Source organism: Melanotaenia boesemani, chromosome 10, assembly GCF_017639745.1.
Source record: "Melanotaenia boesemani isolate fMelBoe1 chromosome 10, fMelBoe1.pri, whole genome shotgun sequence".
In the NCBI taxonomy this organism is placed as follows: domain Eukaryota; kingdom Metazoa; phylum Chordata; class Actinopteri; order Atheriniformes; family Melanotaeniidae; genus Melanotaenia; species Melanotaenia boesemani.
In genome coordinates, this window is record NC_055691.1 from 32281424 (window position 1) to 32305841 (window position 24418).

Sequence of the window (24418 nt, forward strand, 5' to 3'; positions counted from 1 at the left end):
TTTTGTGAGAACATGACTGTATAATTAAACCTGCCAGTTTCTTTAGTACATTTTGATAAGCCTTTCAGCAAAAATGATTTGTTTCCACGGCGCTTGTCAGGGGAATTTAGTGAATTTAAACAGTGACTTTCCACCTAAAACAGTATATGCTAATAAGCTGCATGTGCCCACCATAGGCACAAATCCATAAACCCTTTCTATCCCCACCAACAGTGCAATAAGCACTTTTAACCTCTGGTTTGTGCAGTGTGTACACTCAGAGACGTCAAATCCCTCATTTAAAACTCCAGGGATGGCCCCCCTCTTGCAGAGTAATCTGCAGCTTTTTATTTGCTTTATCCTCCTAAGGCACTGTAAGAACTCCACGATAGATTCACTAACTCTGCATCTACTATTTTGCATAAGTACTTTGCAGTCAACAACCTGCCTTCACAGCGTTGCCATTTACAGGGTCAATAAACACCAGTAATTCAGAGAAAGCTGGATCTACAGTGAATGTGTGCTGACACCGAGCAGTAATTCCTTCCTCTCCATTAATGCTTCCAGTAACTAGACATTAATATATAGTGTCAGTCTAATATATAAAGAACAAAGAATGTCAGAGTGATTAAAGTCTCTCTGCCTGTATTATTATTTTCCTTTTAGCTCGCTAATAGCTGCTCACCAAGCCGCATCCTCCCCACTTGATTACAGACAAATAATATAGGTGCTGCAGATGAGAGTGACAAATTAATCCATGTGTGATATTTGTAGCAGAGATGTGTGTGATGCTAAGATGTTGATCTGTTCATGCCCTTGTCAGCGGCTCTCAAAGTGTGGGAAGGAGTGTGAAATAGTATAAGGGAATATAATGGCTGGAGACTGGGGTGTGGGAGTGGAATGTAATAGTGCCAGTTTATCAAAGCCAACGCACACTTGACAGGCACAAATATATGTGTGGGTTGGGATGGGGTTACACATGTCAACACCCATGGATTTAAACTCTGGAAGAGTTTCAGGTCTTAGCTTTTAGTGGCCTGAGGCATGTTCAGAGACGAGGTCCATCAGTTGGCAAGATGCTGCTGGCAGTGGTGAACTGAGGAGGTGTTTTGTTTTTTATTTAGATTGTAGATTGATTTCAATGCTTCATTAATTTGACTTAGTTCTTATATGATCAAGTAAGATTATATGTATGATTTCAAATGTGTATCCTGTTTGTAGAAAGGGTGTGTTTTCTGTGCTTTAACTGATAAAACATGTGCTTATGTTACATCTTTTGTCTGTTCCCCTGCCTTCCTTCTTACCAAGGCTAGGTGTCAGTTCTTTAAGAGCTGCTGTTTTTTAAAGGCTTTGTTGCCATTGGCTGTGACTGCAGGACGTTCACTCTGGGGAGTAGAGTCCACATGATTCATCTACGTCCTTGAATCTGAACCAGTCCGCTGTCGCTGTTCAGGCTCCTGTAAATTAACAACCTTTCCCTCCTAAATTATCCCCCTTCAGTCACCATGGTGATGCTGGTCAAGTGATTACCAGCTCCCACAGACTAGTGGAAGAATTTAATTCTGAACAATAGCTCCACTGTTGCTGTTGAGTAGAGGTTTACTTGTTGTATGATGCAATCCTACAACACAAAAGATAATTATACTGTAACAATAAGATGAATAGCGCAAATATATCCCCTCTTATTTTTTTTTATTATAAAGATAATATGTAGATTTGATTGAAGTTTAGAAATTTGCCTTATTTCTTATATAATTCTATACCATTAGAATACCTAAGTGGCACTATAAGCTGAAAAACCTGAACCAGGACAAAAACATTCTCATGATCTCATTGATTAATGGCTTTATGGATATCTCATTTGCTTTACAGTGTATTAAACCTGGGCTCTGCAGCAGCTGAGGCTTCATCCATACTTTATTTGAAAGACGTGTCATTTCCTGGCCCCACATTGCACGGTCATGGGTTTGCTGACAGCTTAAAGGAGCTAAGATCAACATTTGAAGTGTTCTGATTTTAGATGAAGCCCCACCCCTCCATCTCTGCATTTGATTCTTTTTTTATTCATCTGCTTTACCTTTCACTTGACACTTTTTAGAAATCTGTCTGCCTGGTCTGCTTTGTCTCTACTCCACTAGCATTTGTGCATAATATCACACAAAAAGAATAAAGGCGAAGAGGTGAAGGTATGAGAGACTGTATAGGCCATAATTCATTCTCACACACATATATTCTTTCTCACACATGCATATATGAAGAGGTCACGTTAATACCTGACATGGACAGTTCATTGTGATTGCTCTACATTAGCAGGAAACCTTGGTTAGTTTTAAGTTACAACCTGATTAATGGAGTCCATAATAAGTTAATTGTGCAATAGAGGGAAACTTTTGGAAACGGCCTTCAGTTTGTTTTGATTTTGTCATCAACCCTCTGAGCTTATTTTTACACCTCTGTTTGAAAATTGCACACCCATAATGAAATATCTCTGCAACCACAAGGTCTATTTGAGCACATTTGGAGTCACAGTGAAGTGAGATTTGATTAGATGTATAATTATCAGTATCTGTGTTACTGGTGAAGAATAAATGAAGATGACACATGGAACAAATAAAAGCAGTTTCAAACACTTCCAGGATAAATATGATTATCCCTTTGGAATGATGCAGCTGTAGCTCTAAATCTATCAAATCCTAGTGCAACATGTGAACATTATGTCTGCAAAGGCCAACTCTGATAAAAGTGAAGTAGAAGTAGATCTGCAAAATGGCCATTTAAGCACAGTTTGGCACCATCTGTATCAAAGCCTCCCGGCAGGTGGATCTCAGTTTTTTAAGGTTAAATGTTTTTTTTGTTTTTTTTAATTCCTTATGATCATTTGTATTTCTGTATATTCACTGTGTGTCTCAATGATACGGGCTAAGGCTGTTTTTGCATCTTCAAACTGTCTTAGTTATAGATGAAAATGGAAAAAAAATTAAACTAGAGTACAAAGGTTCTATGAATAGAATAGCTTTGATGAACGTTTGAGAAATTTGGACATAGTAATGTTCAAAGGCGGTTATGTGCCCAAAACTCAATGTAACTTCCGCCACCCTAGTTTTATGAGCGTATTATCTTTTCTTCGAGCATGTCTAATGCAACCATCCATACAGGAGGAGAGTCAGTCGGTTGCATTATATCTGCAGTCTGCTGCACTCAGCATTTTTAGATGGGAAATTGTACCAGAAACTTAAAATTATTGGATTTTGAGAGAATTATTGTACATAAGTCATATCCAAGAAAAGAAGATATAAAACACATCAGTGCCTGGAAACAATGGCAGATGGAGAGACAAGGAAAATAGCTAGAACTGAATTATGAATTTGAGCAGTAAGGTCTTGACCCATTTTTTCTAAAATGACTGATGTTGTGATTTGGTGCTGTATAAATAAAATGGAATGTAATGGAGTAATTAACATTGTCATCTGGTGTTTCAGTGCATGTTATCAAAAGAAATAGCTTTCTAATTTACTCATTTATGCTCATTTAGGCTACGAAATCAAACTGATTGCTTGTCTGGGTGCTGGGGACCCTTCCACAGTGCTGTGGCAGTGCTGAAAAGTGCTATGTGAGCACAATATATAGTAATATTCAGACTACTTAGCTTATTCTAAATAAGGTATTATTCTGATTATGGTATTTATTTGAGTCATATGTTAGATATTATTATAGTTGGAGAAATAAGTTATTTCCACATTATTGTCTTCATCTGCTCTTGTGAGTTTTGCACCCATTCAAGGCTTTTCCTTACATGTATATCCTCCAAAACATTTTTTTGTTTTTTCTTACCTCAAAACTTTCTACCCATAGCCATTTATATATATAAATATATATATATATATATATAAATGTATATACTGATAAATATGATAATATTTTATGTTGGGACAGAATTGCTGAAAAACTCTTTTATTGGATAAAATGTTTTCACAATGCTGTTGTGTACACATGCAACAACTGTGTTAGATCTGCAGTTGTAAACGTACCCTGTAAATCCTTTTCAGCCATTCATCAAATGAATGGGACAAACTTGTCTCTGCACGATCCAAATTTCCATCAAAGCTTTGCATATGTAGTGTAGGTTTATAGCTGGGAGGTTGTTCTTTTTGACAACAGTAAGAATAGAGCTGGACGTGAGCTGGTTGGCCTCTACCAGCTGACATCTAGTTAAGAGGTATTATATGGATCATTAAAATCATTTGCAGGTGCTATATTGCCCACAACTCCACGATTTGCGTTGATTTGTTAGTTAATGTGACAGTGTTAATTACAAAGTGGCACCATTATCCATTTTGCAGCTATCATGGGTAAAAAAAGCAACAGCCAGTTCTCACTGTAAAAAGATCCAGCCATGACTGTCAGTGTGTATTCTCCTGTTATATAGCTGCCTTAAAGGTGTCCCCAGTAATTACAGAGGTGTGATATAAAGCAGAAGGGTTTCAAATTGCAGTAGCCTCGATGTGGTTTAATAGATTTGAGGATTCATGGATGTGTTTGACTTGGATGTATCCATCAAGGAAATACCAAATGAAGGGAGAAGGCTTAAATGGAACAGGAGAAATAGAAGAGTGCCCCAGAATGACAGAAAACATGCTAGAGAATGTGAGAAATAGACATGAGTACACAACCACCATAAGAGGAGGTGAGGGGATAGAATATGAGCTAAAAAAAATTTAGTTATAACATGGGTGTGAAGAGGGGTGGGGGGGGTGGCACAAGGGGGAGTGATGGAGAATGAGAAGGGATGTGATGAAAATGTATTGCATGTAGAGGTGGGAAAATCCGACAAAGTGAAAATAAACAAAGTAAAAATGGTACATGGGGGTCCTAGATGCTGGTAAGAGAGAGAAAATAAGGGGGGGAAAGCACCAAGGAGCGTAAGAAGAGGAACTGAGGGGAAAAGATGATAAAACAAGCTGCAAACAAGAAATGAGAAGGAGCAGACAGAAAGCTGAGAGGCAGATGCATAAAGTGAAGGTAAAAATGGAATCACCGGGGAAATCCACTGATCAGGATCAGTGGATTGAAGATGAGCCAGAGTGGTAAGGTGGGAATGAAACAAAGCAGTTTAGACAAAAAGTGGTGAGAAGGTAAGGATGAAAACAACATGAAATGGAAAAAATAGCAGTTTGAATGATAGCAGGAGAGTCGTGGGGAGGAAAGGAAGGAGAGAGAGTCATTTTTAAAAGGGTCATATTTGAAACACAGGCTGACTAGGGGGCTAGATTTGTCCCTTTATGCAACACTGATCTCATTTATGGCAATTACTGTGAGTCTGCACTATCTTTCTCAATTTTGTTCTTTTTCTTTTTGTCTGACTCACTTAGCTCATGTACCATTGGCCTCCAATCAGCTTTTGTCAGTTGCAGCATTTGGCTCATGTCTCTAACTTTTTCTCATCACTTTTTCTTTTAAATTTTACCTCCTGTTGCCCCTCTGTTCCAGCTCCCCTCATCCTGGACTTGCTTTTCATGCCACTATTCGCCGGTCATGCTCATGCTGTCAGACTCCAGTCACTTTGAGATCCGCACGTCTTGAAAGGAAAGCTTGACTTGGTGATGCATCCCTCTAAAAACCTTCTTATCTTATGTTTTCTTTTTTTTCTCCCTCATCCATTGTTCTTTTTATGTTGTTTTCATTGTTTGATACTGCCATAAGGACACCCACATGCCAGAGGCATGCTGAAACCACACTGGGTTTTCAGAGAGCCTGGGGAGGGAAGACAAAGGGAGCAATGGATATCAGGAGAAACAAAAACACATTTTACGTTGTGTTTCACCTTCGGTGCTCATCTTAAGCAGCTTTGTGTGATAGAGAGAATGTGGAAAAGGGAGCACAAATGTGTCTGCAGGACAAATGTGTATGCAAATCTGTGTATATACATAATGTATGTAATCTGCTGGATGAGTAGAATTACAGTATATGGCTGCAGCAGCTTAAATAAAGATTCACCAGGTCACCATTAATTTTTTTTAACTAAAATACAAGATTGAAAAATCAAATATATGATGAAATGGGTCCAATTGGAAGTGATATAGTATATGTCATTAATACATATTTGGCCCCTCTTACATGATTGCTTTGTTTTTCCAACACTTTACTCTATGTGAATGCACAAGCATGATCTTCTCTGTATATTTTGACTTTAATGCTTCAGTAACCTTGACCAACTATTCTTCTGCTAATGGCTGTTTGGTGAAAAGGGTCGGTCCAGACAATATGCAGGAGCAGACGGCGCTCTGCATGCTTATTTCTGGCGTTATCGTGGTTATGATCACAAATGCCTTCTCCTTTTTAACAGTGCTGTGTAAAAGGTTTCACAGACAAAACAATGAAGTTGAGATTCTTTAAAATAAAATAGTTCCTTATCTCGAGACTATATCACAAGCTTTTCCAAGTTAGATAAGCTCAAATCTTGAAACATGCAGCAAAGCATGACTCATTCATTTTAGTTTGCCTCTTTTATATGATGCACAGTCATTTGTGCTGTACAGATAACATAAATAACTAAAAATGAGAATAAGCATTAGTTTTTTGTACTTTTATCTTTGTCGCAGTCCCTCTCTGTGTTTATACTTTGTACTTTGCTGAGGCCATACCAAAGCTGTGCACTTTAAGTCTTGCCCACTCTTATAGACGTTACCTGCTATTTCTGGTTAGAAGTCATTTACCGTGGCAGTAGTTTTGAAGCATCTTGCAGGAAAGATGCTAAACAAGTGCATGTGACCTCTTCCAGGAATCACAGAAATATCTGCCCACACTGAGAAATTAGTTATTAATGATTAGTGAGTTATTAATTATAAATGATTTGTTTATTTGGTACATTCTGAACCAGTGGGCATATCTTTGTAGACTGTGGATGGTTATTTAACTGCAAGATGGTTTTGAGATTTTTTAGTATTATTAGCCTAATTTAACCTCTCTATCAGTCTGCTGTTTAACCGTATGCAATGTAGATATCTCTTCAACTTGGACCATTAATTTTCCTTTTATTTAGTTGTATTTTCTCCTGAAGAATGTCTGTGCAAATTCTCAATAGGAACTAGTTTGCATACAGCTCCAAGTATATCTTGGCACAGATTACAAAATAATAATTGTATTTCAAATCTGAATATTGAAGATAGAATATGGAGTAGAACAGGTACAGATGGAGTAAAGATGTTGCCACAATAAAAAATTAGAAATTGTTTGTGAGTTTACAGTTTGTAACATTGACTTTGACAAGTGTCCTTGCAAATACTGAATGCTGCCCCTCCAGCTTCCAGAAGCTGGCCAATCACGGGGCTGTGGCTTTCTCAAAGAGCCTTGAACCAGTTGATGTGAGCTATGAAATTAAGGAACACAGAGCTAAAAGCTAAATGCGGAGGTTTGAAGAGAAATTCATGACTTGAGGGAAGTCCCAGAATTAAAATTTAGAGGTGAAAAATAACATAATATGTAACTTTAATAATTAAAGTGTACCTGTATTCTTTCGTACGAGGCACTAATTCTCACAGGGTTTTGAGAGTGTTATATATTCCATTATGCTGCCAGTTTTCTCGTACTAAAACAAACTGCAATGCAACAAACTGTATGCAAAATGGAAAAGAAGCTAATTACTATGGGAAGGAACTTAATGACATTAGTGAGCAAGCTTGAGGGAAATCTTGAAAGTCAAAAATAAATGAGAAAATATTTGAGAAAAGACTTTGGCATCAGTTATCCAAAGTCTCGAACTGGCTGATGCCTACAAGCACTCATCTTCATTTATTTTCTCTAGACAAGCATTTTCTGTACATATGGAACTGGGGCACAGCTTTAATGTTTCTATATTGTGTGCATGTTACTGCATCTCTGCAGGTTGTTTCTGCAACACACAAACCATCCAGAAAATGCTTTATGATCACTCTACCTAACAAAGTATCCTATGACTCCCTTTGGCTATGGACGATGCAGAGCTAGAAGCTGCATTATTAATTGGATGGGCATAAAGCTGAGTCACTTTTGCTGTACACCACAACTTGACGTGTGGTCTGTCTCAGCTGTGGTGCTGTGGGTGAGAGATTGTGTTTCTGTGTTATCGAATAAGACCATGCATGCCTGGGCTTTGTGCTGATGGATGGGATCCTCAGTGAATGGGTGCTATTTCAAAAGCCTTAATTACAGAGATGAAACAAAAGTATGTGTGATCACATGAAGTAGGATTGATTACGTTAATGCAGCTGTATTCCTTACTAAATACTGCAGTTGTTGTTTTGCAGCAACCATTAATGTGGATGTCTAACTCAACTAAAGCTCCTAAAGCAGGGGTGTCAAACTCAAAACACAGTGGGCCAAAATGGAAAAACTTAAAACAAGTTAAGGCTCTGGACTGGTTTCTGTGTTTATTAAAAAGTCATTAAAATTACTCTATTGCACATATTGAACCTGGAACTATCACAGTCTATAAGTCATTGCCCATAAAACAACATTAATCATTAAATAAAATAAAATAAAAAACTGTTGCATTTATTTCTTATGGCCCTATATGCAAATTTTTCCGAGTAATTTCAAGTGAAAACATTTTTCTACACAATGGCCAAAAAACATTTCCTCATTTGAAAAATCAAATGTCCTGTAATAGCAAGAAAAAAAGGGTCAGTTTGCTACTCTGTGATTCCCACTAGTCTCTGGATCATATGCCAAAGACTCAAAAGCCTGGTGTATTATTTCAAAACCTGTTTACAATTAGGTATATAAACCAGTTTGTGTGTATAAATTAGGCCTGTCAAGTGATTGAAATTTTTAATCAGATTAATCACAGCTTACAAATGAATTTATCATGATTAATCACCATTCACGACTATGCCTGAAATATGCCCGTTTTTACAGCATCGTATCAACAGAAAGAGCAAACCAGTGCTTACCTGGGTTTTTCTTCACTTGTTTTACATTAGATGATCACTTTAATTGTAACAATCAATTCAATATTACATAAAATCAAGACCTTAAAAAAGTATATCTCATTTGTGCCTCCCTTTTCCTGGTCAGTGCCCCTGCCTGGCCCCCATCTAAACTTTTGTACACCCTCTCCTGCATATCTGAAGTATAAATTCTTTCTACCAGGGTGTTAAAACATCCTCATTTCCCACAGTTGTGATGCCCTTAAATCCTGCATAGAGCCAGTCAACTCACTTTTCCCAAATCGCCTCTAGACTCCTCCATGTCTTGCTGTCATTGATGAAGGGTGCTGCACATGCATTAAAAATTTTAACGCAATTAATAACATAAAATTAGTTATATTTGACAGCATATATATATATATATATATATACATATATACATAACATCATAGTTCATAGTGAAGGTTATGGAATCTAACATGGCTGCCATCCTGTAATGCCACAATATGAAATTAGAGGAGTAATTTTACTGCCATCATAAACTCTGGTACAAGTTCAACATTTTTTTCTCACTTAAAGTATGGCTTAAAAACTTTAAAAACTCTGGTGCCTAAATGGTTAAAAACTCTTCTACCTTTTGGAGCCTTTGTTTCCTGTCCAGATGCTTGTATCTGTCATGATGCTTTGTTTTAAACTGTCTTCTTTAGGGCTGCAACGATTAGTCGGCAACTAAATTACCCGTCGACTATTGTCGGCGGACAAAAAAAAAACCCTACAGAGTGAGACATCGTCTTCTTTTCCTATCTCTACTGAGAGTTGCACGTGCACAATAAAGTCCGCCAAGGGAAAAATATGGCGGCCAACTAGGGAACAAAATGGTGGCAGAGGACGTCAAAAGTCTAAAATAACTTCACGTTAAGCTTAAAAAATAAATTAAATACATGTGAGATTTGTAAAGCGGACCTTTCGTACCATGGAAGTACGTTTGCAATGCTCGAACATTTAAAGAGGAGGCACGTCGGACTTACATGACAACCTCATGCAAGATTTCAAAGCTGAAAGTGAAATAAGATCCATTTAATAATTATGAGGTACATAATACGATTGGTCGACTCGTTTTTAGTCGGTGACTAATCAACTATCAGAATAGTCATTAGTTGCAGCCCTAGTCTTCTTACAGTGCTTTCTTTCATTGCATCCACACCGTCTCCACACAGAAGACAGCGTTGTCCTTTACATCTGCAAACAAATTCTCTGTTTTCAAAGTCCACTTTTTGTTTAGCCATTTATGGGGGGAGAGGGGTCGTTGAAAGTTGGGCATGAATGGGCCAGGTTCAGTGTTACTGCACTACTACTAAACAGCATCCATCTTGCATCCAACCTATATACCGAGCTCATTCTAGCCAGTAAAAGTCAGTCTGATGTTGACTCTTGTTTTATCCACTGCTTTGTACTTTTTCTCTTTCTCTTCCTCTTTCTCCAATAATGTCCTCTTGCAGTTCTTTGATGAATCAGCCACGGTTTGCATTAAAAAGGCCAGTCTATTGATATCAAGTTGTTGCCGTGTGACGCAGTGTGTAAAGCGAAACTCAGCTGTAACGTGATGTTCCAGGCTGGTACACAAAGTGAGATTTCTCAGCATCTGGGCACTTCTGGGCAACAACAGCTCCAGGAATCTACATAATAAATGTGAATGTGCCATCAAAAGAAGTCAGAAACACATTTTTAGCGTCAGAAAGTTACACAGTGCCTCTTTAAAATACAACATGTAAAATATCATGGAGTAGTGCTGACAACTGCAGGAGGGGCAGAAAATTTGACATACTTGATTACTATACCCCCTCCCTTTGTCCTGGAAGTTAAAAGCATGGCTAGGGCTAGAATAAATGTACATGGTAAGGTTTAGAGCTTAAGAATATACATAATTAGAGTTGACTGCACAGTTTAAAACTTATTGGTTCAATTTGGTCACTTGTTTGTCCACATCTTCAAAACCTGTTTTCTGAAGATGCCTGACAAAAAAAAAAATTACATTTATATTTCAATTATATTTTACATTCGAGTCAGAAGGTCAGGGCTAAGTTATTGATAACCAAGAGGATAAACGCAGGCTCCCATTCCCCTGTAGCACTGCTGCTTCGGATCTTTTTCAGGACTACAGTGCAGCTTGTTCATATTTTCTTCACCTTACCTGTGTTTCTTTTAAAAGCGTTTGTGATAAACTATTTAAAGAAATACCAAGCTGCCCTTTTCTATATGAAATGAAAAGCCTTACAGTGTGAAATCAAACATTCGGTTGAACAGAAGAGACACCAACTTCTTTAGCACTTTTTTTTGTCTCTCTGCCTTCTGCAGAGCGATGATTATATTCCAGCCTTTAAAGATGCTGCTGACGGATGTGCTGCGGTTCCACCAGCGTCTGTGCTTGGACAGTTTGATAGTGCTCTTCAAGTATAGAAGAATATTGGACCACACAGAGGGTGGTACAAGAAAGTTGTGGTATTACTTTCTTTACAACATTTCTAATCATGGCCTTGTTCCCTCATGCCGTTTTACTGGTTATAGAATGATGAATAAAAAAAAATAAAACACAAAATCTAGTTGCACAGCCTCAAAGAATGATTACAAAATACTAATCATACCCATATTGTGGAGCTCTGATAAGTTATCAAAGAGCATTGTGGAGAAAATGGTACAAAATGATGAAGCAACACAAAGTCTAAGTACCTGAAATACTTCGATTTAGAGCCGCACAGAGAGTTTCAGTTGTTAACTGAATGAAGACGGCTGCTTCTGCACACATAATGTTTACAAAGGATAACCATTGCTTATTTAGGCTAACACAGCAAAAGCTCATAATGTGAGCTGTGTGCAGCTAATAATGTTTGTACCTCTGTTATTGTTCAGCCTGTCAACACATAGCAGGGTGCAGCAGTCTGTGTGGTTTTTGTGGAACTACACCTGATAACTGAATCTTCCTAATTGTCTTTTCACTGCATCAGCATGAGGAGGATGTTGAGCAGAAGAGAAAAGCACAAAGTAGACAAACAGACCCAGCCATTCACATCCGAAGCTTTTAGAGGCACTGAAAATAGGACAAAACTTCCCATGAAGCCAGGAAACTTTAGATGGCGGAATTCATATGCATAAATCAGGTTCCCATTTACACAGTGGTAAAGCTTGGATTCCAGCAAATGCTTGAATAGTTCATCCCCAGATACCAGCCACCAAAGAGAAATTTCCTTTTTTCCATGAGTATAAAAATACCCAAAATCTACTCTGAAACTAGAAAACTCATAACGCAGCATATCTGAGATAAGACCCACTCAGTGCCTGCACATCTGATCTGTGGACTAACAGAAGAGCAGGCGCCTTCATGTCCATTACTATGCAGTACATAACCAAATCAGAGGAGGTGTGCTTATGGCGTTGGGGGCTGAATACAGAACACACAGCTGACAGTCTGAAGCAAGCCAGAAAAGACATGCCTAAGCACGAATTGAGCCCTTACATAACAAAAAATAAAAAATAAAAAAAACTGGCTGGTGTGATGATAAATATTGCTCCCATCAATTATGACCAGGCCTCATTCTGCAGTCTTACAGCCAACAACAGCTTGAGTACTGACAGAATATCTGAAGATATAAAAACACACACACAAAACAAATCTGCCTTTGTCACATCACACAAACCTTTTTACATCAATTTTAAAAGCAGAAGAAAATTGCAATGATTAACACAATTTAACTACTGGTACAGTTAGAGGACCTAATCCTTGAGTAGTAGAAACCTGTTTGCAGAGAAATGGCAACTAGTGTCCAAGAGCATGAAGTTTACAGTTTATGCAACTCTGAAATAACTGAATCATTTTACTGGTGCAAACATGGTGAGAAACTGTGGACATCAAAGATCTTAAAATTGTGGGAAAATGTCTGCAATTGGAATGGTTGCTCCAAAATATAGATTTGATGTGTAGGAGTAAAAGAAAAGTCAAACTCTACTAAATTTCCACATATAAGATGTAAGTCTGATATACTAAACTGATTTAAGGAATTTTTTTTAAACATAACTTAAAAAATAAGTGTCATTAGTTGCATGCAGACAAATTTGGTTTATTTTTGTATGTTTTTCTTTATTTCCAGGAAATTTTTAAGAATTTTTTTTACAAACTTCTGCTGACTGTAAGATTGTGTTTGTATGTGTATTTTTTGTTTTATATATAATATTATTTTCTTGTTTTCATACAGTGATAGAAGTGCAGTGTTTAACAGTTGCATTTAGCATCCTGTAAATTCTATCTGTCTATAGGCAGGATAGGCTGATGATACTTATAACTACTTCTTCATTTTCTTGGTTAGTAGCAACAACGATGACATCAGCACCTTTCTGAAAAACAGATTTTCAACTTAAAGGGCTTGGAGTGGCAGGGGAGCACTCTGAAAAAAAGAAAAAGATGTTGAATGGAGCAGTTTTACTATAGGCAGCCATATGAGCTCTCTCTCTCTGAGCTCTTTCCTCATTGTAAATAATTGAAAAAGCCACAGGTGAATACTTGCCCTAATATCCTTGTTCTCTCTTATACTGTAAAGGTTAAACTTACGGAGTTATCCTGCTTCACTTACACAGAGATGCCACATTGTGTTTTTCATATCTTTATACACTGTGTTGTATTGCACTAGATTTTATGTGTTGATCCTAATTTAAAGTATTGTGTCTTTTCCCTTCAGTGATTTATCTCTGTGACTGTCTTAATTGTTGAGGCAGTGATGTGAACAGCCAGGATATGATGTTCCAAAGAATATTACTCATCATGTCTGTGCAACTCCTCGACCATTGCTTTTAGACGTTTTAGTCTTCAAGGAAATATTAGTCGGCTATCTTCCCCTGTGCTCTTTACTTGATGTAAATGCATGTTCAGGTAGAGAAAAGGGAGGCAGCTGAGATGCAGTAATGAAGAGTTTTAAAAGAAAAGAAATTCAGAGAGATGGTGACATAGTTCTTGTACCCTTTGGTAAGGGCTAATCAATTTCTGATGGGGTTTCTTACTCTCTGTCACTGCCTCATTTTTATCAGCACTTCTCCTCATTGTTCATACCGATCACATAGTGTGCATGACTTGCCTTCATATTTTAGCTCGACCTCTGTTTCCCAAACTTAAAAGGTTAATCACTTAGCAGAGAATGCTCTGGGACCAGTCTTATCTTCAGCTTCCAAGTGCCAGCATCCCTTAGACACTGACCTCCAATCATACCATGCTTCCTCAAGCCTAACCACCTAACCGGTGATTGTGTAGGAGCTGCACAACTGACCATCGCGCTTGACTTCTTATCACTCAGACAAAGGCCATTGATTCCCCTCTAGCTGAACAGAGATATGAGTAGGAGCCACAGACCTTCAGCTATGGGCTGTGTTCCTCTGTTGTTTGACTTTGATAAAAACACGCTGGGCCTCCTTACTCCTCCACTCGCCTGACCAGACCTATTGTTAAAGGAGAAGGGATTAGATGTAGACATAGACACCAGAGCTCTTGCTCTGTTTCTTAACCAGGAGAAGAATATAGCACAACTGAAACCAAGGGAGGGGCGAGTATTGTATGCAGGCTCAGATGTTTTATGAGCGTGTGCATGCGGAAGACGATAGTAGTGTGTCCATGTTTGTGTGTCTGTATTTCCAATTCTTTTCTCTGTGTATACAGTGCGAATGTGTGTGTATTGGTACGTTTTTATCCCCTTCGATCTAAATCCAGATCCTGGTTTAACTGCTCTGCACTTCTGCTTGTTTTCTGAGCTCAGACTTATTGTAGAATGGCCTGCCAAGATAAATAGGACCCATGCCGTGGGTGGAAGAGGACCAGCTTTATACTGTACCTTTAACAATATTGAGCAGTCTGTCTATACTTCACTTTATCTCTGACTGGTAAGCTTACTTGAGAATTGCAATGGTGAACATAATTTACATTTTAAACAACCTTTCCCAGAACTGTGAATTATAATGATAACTATTATTTTACATTAATTGGATTTAATGTTATTTTGTGTCTTAACAGCTTGTTGCAAAGGTTAATAAAATTAGCTACTTTAAAATTTAATTTCTATAAATCCCCACATGCACTAACAATTTAAGCAATTAGATGTTTTAATTCCAGTGACTTTGTAAGAAAAAAGAGCGCATAGCACTAATAATGACTTTAAAATGGGCAGGCAGTGAGTCGTCATGCTATAAATAAAATTTTCCTTAAATTGTGTTTTCTCAGTAGACTGACTCCTGTTCCTCTAACCAGCATTTTTTTTAGATGAAGTGTAACATTTATATTTATTCATCTGTGCCAACATGGGAATCTGAGTCAGTGTAGCAACCCACACCATTAATGTTGTCAGAGCTTTGCTACTCAGGCATGAAGGTGCATATATCACAACCTGAGCAAGTTAAAAGAGACCATAATGAAACAAATGTAGTGCAGCTCTGTATGAAAGGACATGCATAGTATTTTAACCTAAATTCATCAGCTGTGTGACTTCCAGAGGACACCCAGTACTACAGAAAACTGCACACCTTAAATAATCATGTCTGTCGCTTCAATCTTTGTCCTGAGAGTGAACATGTCAGCTGGCGACACATACAGCAATGTGATTGCATCAGTTTATAGTAAGTCTTCCACCCTTTATTCAACCAGGAAAAAGTATTTAACAAGTTAAATTAATAGACTGGCTTGTTTCCAGAAAATCAAACACTGTACAGATTAGTGCCCAAAAGCAAAAAAAGAAAAAATAGACTGTATACCATCATTTTTGCCAAGGTTTAAAATATAAAGCTGCACGACAGCAGCTATTTAACCTTCCTAAATCAGCTGTAGTACTGCCAGCCACCAGGGCTCTGTGGGACAAACGGATCAGGTGAACCTGCGGAGTGGCAGCCTGGAAAAGACTGATGGCTAAAGTGCCACCCATGCGATCGATATAAGTGGCATTTACCCTGGAAACTTGCTCCACTTAAAACAAGTAGTTATAACCATTCACTGGTCTGATCACTGCGGTGTGTGGATGTGGGGACAGCTCCCACCGGAGAGCTAAATGAGACTAGCCATCTTAACTGCAGGCTGTTACACAAGGACACTGGCACAAGTGTGACAGCTACTGTGGATAACTTTACAGAATTTTTTTATTAAAACACTGGCAATTTTTTAACCTTTTATAGGCTTTTCCTGCATAATAATTAGATTAATTTAAGATCAAATTAAGGATTTTGCCTGTCAGTGTATTAAATGTTCCTATGAAGGAAATTTGTAAAATTTGGCTGAAAGGTTTTAATGGAAGAAATGCATCTTTACTCTATTTCCAGGATTTTCATCCAGACAATTCTCTTTACCCCTACTACCCAGTAATATGTTATTAATGCGAAATAGTTTCCTTTCATTTATGAAAAGAAAATAGAAATCTCAAAACAGTGTAAGCACAAAAAATACAATAAAATATTAAGCAAACAGGAAACCCATTTCAGTCACATCGCCTGGAAAGAAAGTCACTGCATTCAACGTTCCTGATGACACAGAAACCTCTGAAAGCTTTGAGGAGCTGAAAGAACAAAAGCTTAGAGATACCAAAAGGCACAAAATGGATTGTCAGCATCACAGATATTAATGAAGAGAAGATACAGATAATAGAGAATCAGTCCAACAACATGACAAACACACATTACACCTGTAGTAATTGTGCCTTCATTTAAAAAGCCTGTGTCCTTTGCTTTGTTCCTCAAAAATAAGTCATTTTCAAAATAACCTTTACCACTCCACCAATGCATCAAATAATGCCTTTCATCCTGTTTTTTTTTTTTTTTTTTTTCTTCTTCTTTTTTTAAGGTAGATTCACTATTTTGGTTAGCTATTGTCTGACATCTGATGAATTCACCCATATAGAAAAACAACACCAGACAAAACAAGCTCGTTGAACATCTTATTTCTCTTTCTAAGTGACCTTATTCCATATCAGCATCTTGTCACTGTGGCTGTTAGATGAGTCAGTGTCTTCTCTGTGTCCTACATGTCCTCCCTGTTGGCTGTTCTGACAGTTAAATCTGCAGGCTACAATTTATGATAGTGTCCTGACCCTCCTGCAGGGCTTGGTCACAACTCTGCAGGATTCATCATTACACGTGTACATGGGCCCTAGCAGGATCCTCTGTAGCCTTATCGGTAATCTAAAACACAGCAAGGCATTGTAGATATGTGCTCTGTTTGGCAGCTCTGTTTTTGTTCATTGTGAGGCTACCCACCACCCTTCCACTCATTCTTTAGTCACCTTTTGGTGCCTTAGAACAGTTGCCATGGAGATTTTGCCCAGCAGGTTTGGTGGAATGGGCTTGTAGTCAAAGCCCCTCAGCAATCCTAAACAACCTCTCACCCCTCCACCCCCACCCCACCCCCATTCTTTCTTATGCTCCAGGAAAAAAATAACCTACCCTTCACAAGCACTGCTCTACTAAAAGGTTTCCCCCCCAAAAAAGGAGAAAAACATGAAACTCCCTTGTGTGTGTCTCAGCTGAAGCATGCAGCACTAGACCCAAAGAAGAATGTATGAAACATCAGGAAAAAAAACGTTGCTTTTTTTCTCCCCCATAAACACCTACAGCCTTTTAATCATGATCACACCTCAGTCTTACTCTGCTAAGCTACACAGGCTACCCTTCCATCCCACGTCTTACTGCTCTACCTTTTCCCTCTTCATGAGCAACATTAAATTCTTTGCATCCTGCATCCAGTAATGGCAAACTGACCTTTAATTAATCCACTGTTTTGTTAGTCAAGCCAACTGTTCAGTTGCTGATACTCATCTGAAATCAGCCAGTGACATTTTTATGTGGGAGTTGTTATAGTCGCTTAAACTGCACACTGCACATTATTTAGGTGTTAAGATGATGATAGTGGCCGTATTGGAGCATGCATTAGCAATCTTGTGTGCATGTGATATGTTAGAAACCTTGGCAGTGACATCAGCATGCTCATTGGTACATGATTTTAGGGATGTTAGCAGGCTCTGCAGATTTGCGTGCATTTACACGCAGCAGGACTCTTCTCACATCCACTGTGGATTCTGATAGTAGGAGGTCAGCTGGAGGTGGAATAGACTCCACTGGTAACTCGCTGTTTGAAAGATCAAAGTAAGCATGAAATGTGTTAAGCTAGTTTGGCAACCTAGTATTTGCCACATGCTTTTGCTTTTGTAGCCTACATTTCTCTGAATTTCTAGTGTTGTTGAAGTCTCTACCTGGTCTCTGCTGACATCTCTACTTTCTCTGCTGGATGCTTGCTCTGGGGGTGTTGTATGCTTTCTTGTCAATGACCACAACACATCTATCTTTTTTTTTTTTTGCTCTAGAAGGAAGCCTTTATACTCTTCTTTGTCTTTCTCCTCCTCTGTGGGAGTTCTCCTGATGTTAAAGTCGTCCATTAACTCCAACCCATCTTCTTTCCACTCCTCTTGCCACCCACAGTAAGCTGTGACTGAGTGTTATGGTGGGGGTCTGATAGTGGCAGGCAATGGAGCGAACAAGTTATTACAGGACAGGCAAATAGAGGCTCGATGAAGCATGAAAACCTTCCTTTCCCTAAAGCTCCACTTACACACACAAGCACACATATGAGAAAATATACAGACAGATAGGGAAAAAAATGGACACAGACAAACAAAAACACATGCAAACACATCCAGTGTAAGTTCTGAGGTATTTTTCACAGCTTTTTTTTCCAATAAACCATTAAGACATGAACAAGGTTTTGGACAAGTAATACAGACACATACACGCCCAGCCTGCACATTAATTCCTTCTTTTTCAGTGCAAGCTAATGAGAATAGACATACAGAGAACAGACATGACAGGCCATAGCAAAAGGAACAGGGTGACAACATGTAGCGTGAATATTAATCATGCTCTGGCTAAGGGATCTGGAAAAGTGCTGTTGCAGTGATGTTAGCATGTTTTTCTTTGTAGATTGGTCTGCCACCACAGCTTTCAATCACTCAGTGTTTAATGTTCCAACAGAGGTAAGTTTGTTGGTAGCAAAGGTTTATGAAAACATTTATACCTAGCAGAGGTCAGTGGCTGCGTTCACACTGCAGGTCTTAATGCTCAAATCAGATTTTTTTTTTTTTTTTTTCTTTTTTTTTTTGCGTGTTCTTTCATGTGATCATTTTAATCTTCATCACGTTAATGTGTGAATGGTATGTGGCCCTGAAGTGAAACGCATGCGCAGAGGATAACACAACATCCTTTAGTGTTTAGGGATGTAATGGATTCTTCTGTACAGAGGCATGTAAAGACAATGCAGCCGAGTTTCCTGCACTGCTCCAATTTTACCCAAAAGATCTCGAGAAAGCAGGTTTTAAAATTGGATGGATGTATGTATGTATCCCCTGAAAAATTACATCCTCCAACATATTTCCTGTCATTGCAAAGAACCAATATTTAAAGGGCAGCAGTGGCTCAGAGGTTAGAACTGATCATCCTGATGGTTCAAATCATGTTTCATCCCCAGTCAATGTATGTGTCCATGAGCAAGGCATTTCACCCACACCCACATTGTGTCAATGTTACCAACATTGGTGTATGAATGTGAAGGCCATTGGCGTGGGTGCCATGTTTCCTTCTGCTCCAGCTGTGGTGACACATGTAGCTTATCAGCTACAGTGAATGGTCTGTATTTATATAGCGCTTTACTGTACCTGGAATGATACATCACAGTCACCCATTCACACACATCCACACACTGATGGTGGAAGCTGCCATGACCGGGTTCGGTGGGATTCGGTGTCTTGCTCAGGGACACCTCGACATGGTCGAGCATCGAACCGGCAACTCTCAGGTTACAAGACGACCACTCTACCCACTTAGCCACTCCCCCAGTGTGTGAATGTGAAGTGAATGAAAAATGGATTCAATCCATCACTTTCAATGCCTTGAAAGTGTTTAATTAATAAAATAAAATTATAATAAAATCCATTATCAGTAGTTGTTAAAAAATGTAACCATTAGCAACATATACTTGCTGTTTCAGAATATTTTTAATCACTCGCAAAATAAAATAAAATCTTGCTTACAGTGAGTCATATATTCAGCTGTTTAGAGCAAGTTAGATGCTCTGACAATCCGATGCATACCTTGGCTCTTGTGCAAAAGCCCTGGCTCCAAGATGGATTGGATGCAAATCTTTGACAATAAGATTTGTGATAGTTTTTAATCTGATTCACACTTTCTAAGTTGGAATGAAGCTTTGACATCATTTGTACATTGGTCCTCTGTTTGGCAGCAACATTTGTGTTTTTCATCCTTTTCCTGCTGGAAAAATGTCACGTGGTTTCTCTTGTTTGTTGTGTTTCCATGTTAGCTCTCAATCCAGAGAGTGTCAGTCAGATTTCTCACCCAACCACCTTATACCTGCTCATTATTTCCACTTTTCCTAATGTGTTTGTATGCATTATCTCATCAGATAACATATAGGAAATTGATAAGTGAGGTTTGTGAATTGTTTAATATTTACTTTAAACTGATAAAAAGTTTGAGCATTTGCCCTGAAATCCACAAGTTAATGTGTCTTTACAGAAAACCAAATAAATAAACTAAAAAGCTCCTTTTTTTGGTTTAATCAGGCATTAAGGCAGCTTTACAAAAGGCTTTGTTGGAGTAGGTTGGAGTAATCACGTATTTAATGTTCTGCAAATACTTTGTGGCCAGCAACTACTAAGGAAGACATACATCAACGGTATCTGCTAGATGAAATATACTTTAGTGTTTCACAGTTTCCTGTAAAACACCTGCACCCACAGCCATTTATCAGTGATGCCTGGGTGGACACATCTCCTCTGTAGGATACAACACACAAACAAACACTATGCATCTAAATACATCTTAGTGGGCATGAAGATAAAGCATGAAATTCATTGTTGCGTAGAATTAAAAACTTTGATCTTGATGTCTTATCTAGATAAAGGAAATTGTATCTTAATGAAATGTGTGAGGGCATCGTGTAACTAAATCACCCAGACCACTGCTGGAGATGATTTTAATTGGAGAGGGATTGGAATCCACTAGATATTTCTATAAGATAGAAATAAAACCACTCCAGGCCTTGCTGTACTACTAAGCCATTCATCACCTCAAAGTAATTGAAAAACTATTTGCAGATGCCTTCTGTAAAGGAAGAACATGCACAAAATTACTTCTTCACCTGCATGTTTCTGTTAATAACAGAAAAACATCCTGTCCTCCTGCTTCTTTGACAAACCAGGTCATAGAGAAACCAATTCTCATCATAAATCCAACATTGTGATTGTGTTGTATTTTAGATACGGTTCGGTTTGATTGCAAGTGTAAAGTGGGTCAGACTTGGAGTAAAAAAGCAGGACATTTTCATTTTTATGATGCTTTTTTTTAGCTGTTTATGGAGACTGAATGCAGCACAGTCACTTTGAGGGTTTGTTTTTCACCCTCTAGATGCCACTGTAGTGTAAGTGGAGCCTGAAGAGGATAACAGCATGAGTGTGCCAAACAACCCACAAGTTTCTGTTAATAGTTCCCTCCACATTTCTGATCAGAATTTCTCTACCATGTGGGATGGTTTAGTTAGCTCACTTTGGATCAGGATGAAGGGGTTGCTGGGTTCGTACTGCTGTTTTTACTCATATGAGTGTGTGGGATTGTGATTGAACTTTTGTTTCTGATTAAATTACAGTCAGGTACGCTTGTGGATTCATTCTCTTTTGTAGCAAGCATGAGGGACTGTACTTTAATCCCACAAGTGTGCATCTGTTTGTGGGTATGTTTGAAGCCAGATGGCATGCTGCCCTGCACACACTCTTCCACCCACTGCACGCCCTCCCACTGCTCTGGCCCACCCAGTCCTCTTATCTGTAAAAAATGTGATCTGCCTGCCCCCTGGTGGTTCTCTTCTCTTATCCTTTGCCTTAATTCACACTCAGACATGCCCAAAGTTATAATGCAGCCATGCTTGTCACTTGTTCCTTACCTTATTTTAGACATCCCATCATCATGGGTTTAACTGTGTTAATGTTACTGTCAAATTAGCCAACAGCCCCACATCAGTTAGCATCAGATAAGGAAAACACTTTAGCTACTGAATGAAGCTCAACTTAACCTGCAGTAGCAAACCCTGGAATGCTGTAGCCAGAGGAAGATTACTTCCCCACCCTCATCCTACTCCAGACTCTTTAAAGCAGAGACTTTGAGAATGTAAAATGAGTGTTCAATGCAAAGGGAAAGTACAGCACATCTGTTCAGCCCCTATCTCTTCTCCACGGAATAAGCACGGTGGGAGGGAGAGATATCTCCATTCCCTTTATTCAGAGGAGTTTTAAGTGTGGCAATTAAGATATGTGGGGTCTTTTATTGCCCCGATTTCTTTTCATTTTATTTTGCTCGTTTATCTTTGAATGAGCGTAGTCTGACAGTGGTTAGTTAGCATATTCAGTGGCAGGTAGCCAATCAGGACAAAAGAATTGGCCCCATTAACAAAAAAGAGCTTGTATCTCAGCAACCCAACGGCTGGTCTGCTGTTGATCTGCAGCATAGTTTGATTAAGACAGACAAAAGAGTGCCTCGGAGCGTGTATTAATCACTGCATGCTCAATAGCCCATTGTGCACCAACAGCAGCCCTCACTTTGCTTCAGTAGCTACAAACAGTTTTCTGTGTTTGTGGGCATGTACGTTTGCACCAATATTCTGTCTCATCTTTAGCTATAGCATCTCTCAGTGGATTTCTGCCTTCTTTTTACACATGATCATGTTTTCATGCAATGTTCTTTCTTTTTCCTTTTGTTTTTAATTTTAAATTATGCTCCTTATTTTCTGATGTTTCAAAGTTTCTGTAAAGCACTTTGAGTCAGCCTGTTGTTGAATTGTGCTACACAAATAAATTTACCTTCATTAAATTCTAGCTGATGCTTATTTAGGAGATTTTGATGTGGAAGCGTTCTTGTTTCTTGCTCACAGGCTGTGAAACATTATATTGTGTTTTTTGTTGTGTGTGTGTGTGTGTGTCACTTTTCTGATATAGAATGAACCATACTGCCACACAAAAGTGAGTGTGGATGTGTACTCATGTGCACCTTTTTTTTTAATGAGAAATTAGATTATATTACTATTTTAAGTTTGAGTTGATCTTTTTTGTTGATTTTTTGTTTATTTTGTTTTGTTTTGTTTTTATCAGATGAAAATGAAGTAATAGGTTTGTCATGCAGTCCGAAATATTTAATAGTTTTGAATCTGTACTAACAGTGTTTTAAAAGTAAAATAAATGGCTTTAGTATACACAAGCTGAATTCCAAGAAAAGGGACGCTGTGTAAATAAAAACAGATTGCAATGATTTGCAAATTTCATAAACCCATATTTATTTGCGAATAAAACATATTAGATGTTGAACTGAGACATTTTACCATTTTGTGGGAAATAATAGCTCATTTTGAATTTGATGGCAGCAAAACATTTCAGGTTGGAACAGGGTGATTATGTACCATTGTAGTTAATCCTGCTTTTCTTTTAACAGCTGGTAAATGTCTGAGAGGTAAGGTTATATATATATATATATATATATATATATATATATATATATATGTATGACTGAGTCATCACAAAGATGGCTGTGCTTTTTTTGTTCCTTTTTTTCCACAAAAAAGTAGGAAAGAAAAAGAAGTATGTCCCAGGTTTTGTAAGGACAGCACACAGATATGCAGGCTGAAAGGAATGTTCCTAATACTGGAAACGGCATTGCTCTGGGTTACTTGAAGTTTCAGGAAAATGTGTGCACATAATACTTCAACTGACACTATACTTATGCTTATCTTTCCTCCCTCTTCCTTAATACATGTCTGTTTTTTTCACCTCTCTGTCTCTCTCTTTCTATCCTATTCCAACTGTCACGCTGTCCGTGACCGCTGTATGCCCCTATAATTCTTCTTTTTCAAACTGGGGTTATAAAAAATTATCCAAGTGGTTGATAATGAAATGCTAAACAGAAAGAAGTAAACTATTGCTGAGAGTAGGCATGAAGAGAGGGTAGGGTAGTTAAAAAGAAAACTACTAGACAAAGTGGAGAAGGATTTGGAGACAGATTGGATCTGTTTTGTTGTTGTCTTTTTTTTTTTTTGCTTTTTTTTTTTTTTGTGCCGTTGATAAGAATTCTGGTGGGAGCTTAATCCACATTGAGTGCAGCTACTGTATATCATGAAGGTAAGCTGGATGTCATCCCATGACAGTAATTTACTGACATGAATAGAGCATAGAGAAACAGGGGAACTATGGAAAGCACAAACCTTAGGGCAGGGATCGAAGAGAGAAACAAGAAAGAGAAATAAAATGCACTGGGTGAGGTGGAGTGGGTGTGTGAGGGGAGGACTGGGTAGAGTATGAGATGGAGAGAAATATGGGGAGAAGGCACTCTGATATAATTAAAGTGGTCTATTTGAAAGGCTGCATCCTGCTCCTCTCCCTAAGCCCATATGTGGAAGGTTTATGAGTTTATGCATACAG

The 24418-nt window shown here is 38.4% G+C and overlaps 1 protein-coding gene across 1 annotated transcript in view; it reads left to right on the forward strand.

Annotated features, from left to right (window-relative positions):
- Positions 1-24418, forward strand: part of ldlrad3 (low density lipoprotein receptor class A domain containing 3) — a 90253-nt gene that overhangs the window by 56351 nt on the left and 9484 nt on the right. The gene's annotated exons all lie outside the window — the stretch shown is intronic.